Genomic DNA, 8,766 nt, shown 5'->3' with positions numbered 1-8,766 from the left:
CCCTACACCAGCTGACCAGATGATTGGTTACTGGTCGCTGTCAACACCCCTTTTGATTTGACAGAAAAGAGGAGATGCCAAGACAATGGTCAGTTCTCCTTTTACCATCCAAGAAGTAACATCTGCCAAGTCGAGAACCGATTACCTAGCTCATCGATCGAACTCTGATCAACCCTCGGACATTAATTGCAAGTATTCTCTCTTCCCAATTCTACCTTATTGCTTTGTGGCTGTATATTGTCTTTATATTTTGAAACATCTTTCTTCTGTAAATATTTTATTTGCATCAACCTTGACCTTTTCATAATAAACCCTTATGTTGAAAAGTGTTAACCTTGTCTCTAAAGCTCTTAATGCAAGCTATAAACGAACCTGCCTCTTGAAGGGCGCTACTGTTATAGAGTAAGACTCTGAGCAGATCTGTCTGTAGTGGCAGTGTGTGTGTCAGACGCTTATTCTAAAATTATAATTGGTATTGCAAAATTACGAGTCTCCCCCGGCTCGGTCTTTTAAACGGGGGTGGTGGCAGTTAAAGGGTTAATTGTGTAATTAGCCCAGTGACAATCACTCTCAGGCTGCTCGCACCTAGATTGTGGTCCCGCAAGCTGGAAAATCTTTGTGCTGGGCGCAGCTGAGAGTGGCATTGTTACGTAAGTGACAGCGTGGTGTGAGGTTGGCCGGTCCTTTGTCGCGAGTTAGCGAGGAGGGCAGGGATCTGACACCCGCGTTCGTCACATATTGGTTGGCAGCGTAGCGGGATAGTTTCGCATTAAGAGCATTCAGTGCATTGTTAGGAATTAGCTCTGCACTGAAGGATTGTAACCTTTGTGGAAACAGTCCTTAGAGACAAGCTGGTGCATATTTTTTATTTCGATTTTTTCAAGAGAGACATACAGCAACAGCTCCTTCCTACACCTTCTTCCTATCTCTTCTTTCTGTTCTATCTCTTCTGCTTGCAAAATGTCTGGGTTATCAGCATATAAAAAGATGAGCAAGAATGAACTGACTGTTGAGTGCGCAGAAAGAGGAATTGATGTCGGTGGCAAAAATCGTGAAGGCTTGATACATGCCTTACAGGAGTTTGATATCCGTGCACACCAGAACCTGGGGGAAACTGGACCAGAAAGGGTTTCCGCTACTCCAGAGCCCAGTGGTTCAGAGGCGGCCTCACCAGATGGGCAAGCAGAGACTGACACTGGAATACCACGGATTGTTACCTCCAAGCCACCACAAGAGCAGGCTAGCATCAGATTGCCTGAAAACATCATAGACTCTCTTCAAATGCAAGAAACTCTACAAAACCTCAGGGAGACGGATCCTGTGGTGTACCTGCAGTTTCTGGAACGCCAGGCTGAGCGAGAAGAGCGCAGGGCTGAGCGAGAGGCGGCAGAACGCCAGGCTGAGAGGGAGGCTGATCGTCGGCACGAATTGGAGATGGCTAGGCTCCAGCAGCAGCGACAGGCTCAGAACCTCGGATCCCTAGAGCACAGGGATGCCTCTCTGCCAGTGATCCCAGCAGCCAAATTTCCAGTTATGGAAAAGGACAGTGACATTGACGTGTATCTACTGTCGTTTGAAAAAACATGCCGTCAGTACCATCTGCCCCCAGCACAATGGGCCCGGTACCTGACACCAGGGCTACGAGGCAAGGCCCTGGATGCTTATGTCGAACTGTCAGAAGAACAGTGCGACGATTATGCGGCCCTAAAAGCTGCAATCATCCAAAAGTTTCAGCTAACCCCGGAAGTGTACCGGAAGCGTTTTAGGTCCTTGCAAAAGGGGCCTGGGGACTCATACATGGATGTGGTAGGTCGCTTACGTACCACATTCCGGCAGTGGACTAAAGGCTTGGAAGCCGATTCTTTTGAATCCCTGGAAGATCTTATGATTGCAGATCAACTTTTGCACATCTGTCCTACAGACGTCAGACAGTTTGTGCTGGAGCGAAAGCCAGCCTCTGCCAAAGCAGCAGCAGAACTGGCAGATACCTATATCCACTCTCGGGTATCTGACCATCGCAAGGCTCCTCTGAATGGCTGGAAAGGAGGGAAATCGCACACGGCAACCCCTCCTATGCCTACCAAACAAGTTCCTCAGCAGCCGGAACCTGCAACTCCTGGAGCCAAGGCCTTCCTAACGGACAAACGCAAATGCTACAACTGTGGGGGAGCCGGACATCTCAGGGCGCAGTGCCCTGAGCAGAAGAAGACGACATCACCTGGCCATCCGGCTAGCAACCCTTCCGCTGTGCTGCTCGTCAGTGGGAAACCTCCCGGAACCAATGCCAACTTGCAGCCAGTCATCGTAGGCCACCGGACTGTAACAGGCTTTCGTGACACCGGAGCTGAAGTCACATTGGTCAGACCAGAGGTTATAGAAGAAACAGACATCATCCCAGAGAAGTTCCTTACCCTCACCGGAGTTGGGGGGACCCGTTCCTGTGTACCCCGTGCCTATGTTTTTATTGATTGGGGTGCCGGAAGTGGGATGAGAGAGGTGGGTGTCTCGGAGGAGATCCCCACTGCGGTGTTGTTGGGTTCTGATTTAGGTACCCTTGTTTCATACTATGCCCCTGCTAAAAGCACCCCAGATGCTCCCACGGATCTCTCCGGACCTCCCAAGGTACTGTTTACAGATGTTGGGGTAATATCTGGGCAACCTGTAGATGGACAGAGGGAGGGGGAGGGTGGAGTGGAAGTGCAAGGTCCTCCTTCTTCAGAGACAGGAGAGGAGGCCCCCTTGCCAGTGAAGGTAACTGATGTATGTTCCAATGATGCTGAACTGATAAAGGTTAAATGTGATGATAATGATGATGATGATAATGATGATGATAATGCATTGCCAGTACTGGTGGTCACTCGCAGTGCTGCAAAGGCAGCCGAGGTGCAGGCCCTGGTCGCAGAACAGCAGGAGGAGGTCTCTGGGCCCTCTCCCTGTTCTGACCCAGTGGACTCCACCTCTGTTGAGCCTCAGCAGCTGTCCATGTTTGCCACAGGACTGCTGGCTGGGACCTGTTGTTCCGCCTTTGAAACAGCACTGCAGACAGACCAAACACTAGCACAGCTCAGGAGTCTAGCTGATCGCCCCCCTGCAGAGAATGACAAACAAAAGGTCTATTGGGACAAAGGTAAACTGTACAGAGAAAATATGCCTGCAGAGGGGAATGAGGCTGACCTAGGTAGCAGGCAGCTGGTTGTACCCAGTCAATTTAGGGGACAGCTGCTAAAAGTGGCTCATGAGATTCCCCTCGCAGGGCACTTGGGGATCACTAAGACCCGAGGGCGGTTGATACATAACTTTTATTGGCCTACAATGCTCGCTGACATAGCTGACTACTGTCGGTCCTGTGTTACCTGCCAGCGAGTTGGCAAGGCAGGGGATGTACACAGGGCTCCGCTAAAACCTTTGCCTGTGATTGACGAACCTTTTAAGAGGGTGGCAGTGGATATCATTGGGCCTTTGGCCATCCCTAGCAGTTCAGGCAAACGTTTTATCCTTACAGTTGTCGACTATGCCACGCGTTATCCGGAGGCGGTGGCTCTCTCCTGCGTCCGGGCAGACAAGGTCGCTGATGCTCTGCTGGGAATCTTCACAAGAGTGGGATTCCCGGCTGAGCTCATTAGCGATCAAGGCCCTCAGTTTGTGTCCGACTTGATGCAAGCTCTCTGTCGGAAAATACAGATGACGCATATCATGGCCAGTCCTTATCACCCACAAACGAACGGTTTGTGCGAGCGTTTCAATGGAACCTTGAAACAAATGTTGTGCACCTTTGTGCACTCCCAGGGTAAGGACTGGGAACGATATCTGCCTCATCTGCTGTTTGCTTACAGAGAGGTGCCTCAGGAGTCCACAGGCTTTTCGCCATTTGAACTTTTGTACGGACGGAGGGTAAGAGGACCCCTGGACCTAATCCGTGAGACCTGGGAGGGCAAGATTGCCGACTCAAAGGTCTCTGTTGTGGATTATGTCCTAAAATTCAGAGATAAAATGGAGACGCTGGTGGAAATTGTGCGGGAGAACATGACCCAGGCCCAGACTAGGCAGAAAGAGTGGTATGACCGTAACGCTAGGGAGCGGACCTATGACATTGGTCAGAAGGTGTATGTTCTGCTTCCCCTGCGGCAGAACAAGCTCCAAGCCGCATGGGAAGGCCCGTACACCATCACCCAGCGTCTGAATGATGTCACCTACTTGGTCAGGTTGGGAGAAGGGCGTAGACGGCAGAAGGCCATTCATGTTAACATGATCAAAGCCCATCATGAGCGCACGGCCTATGTCATGCCGGTCTGCAGCAGGCCAGAGCCCGAGGAGGCTGATCCACTTCTGGACCTGCTAGCAGACACCAGGGAGGTAGACTCAGAACTCCTGATAAACTCCAATCTTACCCCCACCCAGGTACCTGGACTGAAGCGAGTGCTGGCAGTACATGGTAGCAGGTTTACGGGAAAGCCTGGGAGGACACACCTCGCTGTCCACCAGGTGGACACCGGGGCACATCCCCCCATTAAACAGTCGGCCTATCGCGTCTCCCTGGAGGTGCTGGCCGACATGAAAAGGGAGGTGGAGGAAATGCTGCAGCTGGGGGTGATTCAGAAGTCCCACAGTGCCTGGGCGTCCCCAGTAGTCTTGGTCCCCAAAAAGGACCAGACGACCAGGTTCTGTGTGGACTACCGGAAACTGAATGCCATCACTACTGCAGATGCCTACCCTATGCCCCGGATTGATGAGTTGTTAGATAGGCTGGCGGCCGCCCGTTATATAACAATCATGGATCTGAGCAGGGGGTACTGGCAAATTCCTCTGGCCCCTGAGGCCCGGGAAAAGTCGGCCTTCATCACCCCATTCGGATTGTTCGAGTTTACCGTCATGCCGTTTGGGATGAAGAATGCCCCAGCTACCTTCCAGAGAGTCATGAATGACTTACTGGAGGGGCTGGAAACCTTTGCCGTAGCCTACTTGGATGACATCGCCGTGTTCAGCCCTACCTGGGAAGAACACCTGGTGCACCTGTCACAGGTCCTAGACCACCTGACAGCCGCCAATCTGACTGTCAAACCCAGTAAGTGTCAGATTGGCATGACTGATGTGCAGTACTTGGGACACCAGGTAGGAGGAGGTACCCTGAAACCCGAGACAGGGAAGGTTGAGGCCATCCTGGCCTGGCCTACCCCTCAAACCAAAAAGCAGGTTATGTCTTTCTTGGGGACCGCTGGCTACTATAGGAAATTTGTATGTAACTATAGTAGCCTGGCCAAACCTCTGACTGACCTAACCAAAAAGAAACTGCCCAAGGTGGTGTCTTGGACACCAGAATGTGAGCAGGCATTTCAGGCCTTGAAGGGGGCGCTGGCCAGCGCACCTGTGCTGCAGGCTCCAGACTTCACCCGCCGTTTCCTTGTGCAGACGGATGCCTCTGCCTTTGGATTGGGTGCAGTCCTGAGCCAGGTGGACGAGGCCGGAGAGGAGCATCCCATCCTCTACCTGAGCAGGAAGCTGCTTCCCAGGGAAGTAGCATATGCCACGATCGAAAAGGAGTGTCTTGCGATCGTGTGGGCTCTCCAGAAGTTACAAACGTACCTTTATGGACGGCACTTCACTGTGATCACAGATCACAATCCCTTGAGCTGGCTAAATCGTGTTGCTGGGGAGAATGGCAAACTACTTCGGTGGAGCCTAATTCTTCAGCAATACGATTTCACCATCCAGCATAAGAAAGGCAGCGCCCATGGCAATGCTGATGGGCTGTCACGACAAGCCGAGCCCGCAGGAGTCGGTTGCGTCAGGAGGGAAATTGTAGTTCCCTCCCATGCAACCACCTAAGGGGGGAGGTGTAACGATATCACGTATGGGACATGAAAAGCTGTAGCTAGCTGCCATCTTGTGTGGAAGTAGCCATGACAGTTTTGAGAACCATGTAACCTCACAGAGAACTCTGAACTCCGTCTTCCCCACCTTAGGAATTCAAAGCTTTTTAAGTTCAACAGAAAAGGTTATCTCAACAGAGAAAACAGTTCAGGCCTGTCGTAAAACTGTCACCCTCCCCATTCAGAGACCAAACAGGCCTAGGTCGTAAAGTCTTCTGAATACACCTCATAAGAATAAGTATGAAATTTCAGCATGTTTCATAACTTCTGACTTAGTAATAGCACAGACATAATCTGGACATATTTAGCTTCCTCAGATAATAGGGAACGTTTCAAGTCCAGACACTCCTATGTCAGGTCATATGGGAAACCCCTGGGACCACTTATTCCTCCAAAGCAGGCTATACGTTATAGATATGGCATGTTTAGACTTGTTTTGAAGGAAATCTCAAGTTGAATAATAATATGGATATTTGGAGTCTGTAAACCCTACAGATGCAGATATATGAACATGTATTACAAAATGTACCTGGGACGTGGTCATGAGTGTAGACACCTCCCAGCAACCAACCCCTACACCAGCTGACCAGATGATTGGTTACTGGTCGCTGTCAACACCCCTTTTGATTTGACAGAAAAGAGGAGATGCCAAGACAATGGTCAGTTCTCCTTTTACCATCCAAGAAGTAACATCTGCCAAGTCGAGAACCGATTACCTAGCTCATCGATCGAACTCTGATCAACCCTCGGACATTAATTGCAAGTATTCTCTCTTCCCAATTCTACCTTATTGCTTTGTGGCTGTATATTGTCTTTATATTTTGAAACATCTTTCTTCTGTAAATATTTTATTTGCATCAACCTTGACCTTTTCATAATAAACCCTTATGTTGAAAAGTGTTAACCTTGTCTCTAAAGCTCTTAATGCAAGCTATAAACGAACCTGCCTCTTGAAGGGCGCTACTGTTATAGAGTAAGACTCTGAGCAGATCTGTCTGTAGTGGCAGTGTGTGTGTCAGACGCTTATTCTAAAATTATAATTGGTATTGCAAAATTACGAGTCTCCCCCGGCTCGGTCTTTTAAACGGGGGTGGTGGCAGTTAAAGGGTTAATTGTGTAATTAGCCCAGTGACAATCACTCTCAGGCTGCTCGCACCTAGATTGTGGTCCCGCAAGCTGGAAAATCTTTGTGCTGGGCGCAGCTGAGAGTGGCATTGTTACGTAAGTGACAGCGTGGTGTGAGGTTGGCCGGTCCTTTGTCGCGAGTTAGCGAGGAGGGCAGGGATCTGACACCCGCGTTCGTCACAGCATATACCCTGGAAAGCCTGTTAGTACAGTCTGTAAGCAGGATGTGTTTGGCATAAGTGGATTTACATGTATTGTGGTGCAAGGCAATACATGGCATCAAAGACTTGCACAACAAAAGTAAAAACCACAGAAGAGCTCCAATGCAAATCCAAACAAATTGTGTGGTGGTGTCATCCAGGAACAATAATAAGGTCTGGTGATCCTATAAGACCCATTTTTCCTGAGAGTCTGCTACACTCAAATTTTTACACATCACATCACTTCACTTATAATGCCCTGTACACACGACCAGACTTTCCTTCAGACTAGGTCCGACAGTCTTCCCGACGGACTTACGGCGGACTTCCGACGGACTTCCTGAACAAAAAAACTTGCCTACACACGACCGGACTTTGCGGCCGACTAGGAGTTACGGCGGACTCCCGAATGAACAGACTTGCCCACACACGGACTAAAGTACGTTCATTTTGAACGTGACTCGGGTACAACGGGACTAGAAAAGGAAGTCAATTTCGCCGCTTTTATCGGCGATATTGACACCTTGCGAGCCCCGTAGTGGGCATGCCAGGCCCTTAGGTCTGGTATGGATTTCAAGGGGAACCCCCTACACCGAAAAAACAGCGTGGGGGTCCCCTCCAAAATCTATACCAGACCCTTATCCAAACACGCAGCCCGGCCGGTCAGGAACGGGGGTGGGGACGAGCGAGCGCCCCCCCTCCTGAACCGTACCAGGCCGCATGCCCTCAACATGGGGGGTGGGTGCTTTGGGGGAGGAGGGCGCCCTGCGGCCCCCCCACCTCAAAGCACCTTGTCCCCATGTTGATGAGGACAAGGGCCTCTCCCCTACAACCCTGGCCGTTGGTTGTCGGGGTCTGCGGGCAGGGGGCTTATCGGAATCCGGGAGCCCCCTCTAATAAGGGGGCCCCCAGATCCCGGTCCCCCACCCTATATGAATGAGTATGGGGTACATCGTACCCCTACCCATTCACCTGGGGAAAAAAGTGTCAATAAAAAAACACACTACACAGGTTTAAAAGTAATTTATTAGGCAGCTCCGGGGGTCTTCTGACTTCGGGGGTCTTCTTCCGACTTCTCCGCTCTCTCCGGCCTCTTCTCCCGGTGTCCGGTTCTTCTCCCGCTCTCCGGCCTCTTCTCCCAGTGTCCGGCCTCTTCTCCCGGTGTCCTGTTCTTCTCCCGCTCTCCGGTTCTTCTGCCGGGCTCCTCCACTATCTACTGCTCTTTTGCTAGCGGTGGCCCGGTCTTCTACGTCGTCTTGTTCCCTCTTCTCTTCTTCCGATGTTGACATGACGCTCTCTCCCGCTGTAATGCTGTCTGAGCGGTGCTGAACGACTTATATAAGCCTGGGGTGTGGTCACCGGGTGATGTCACCCGGTGACCCCGCCCCCTTATGACGGCACAGTCCTGGGGCATACTGGGACTGTGACCAAAGCACCCACCCCCCCATGCTGAGGGCATGTGGCCTGGTACGGTTCAGGAGGGGGGTGCTTGCTCGTCCCCACCCCCGTTCCTGACCGGCTGGGCTGTGTGCTCGGATAAGGGTCTGGTATGGATTTTGGGGGGCAGCCCCACG

The sequence above is a fragment of the Aquarana catesbeiana genome, linkage group LG04, assembly GCF_042186555.1.
Source record: "Aquarana catesbeiana isolate 2022-GZ linkage group LG04, ASM4218655v1, whole genome shotgun sequence".
NCBI lineage: Eukaryota > Metazoa > Chordata > Amphibia > Anura > Ranidae > Aquarana > Aquarana catesbeiana.
Note: the sequence above shows the minus strand (reverse complement) of the source record.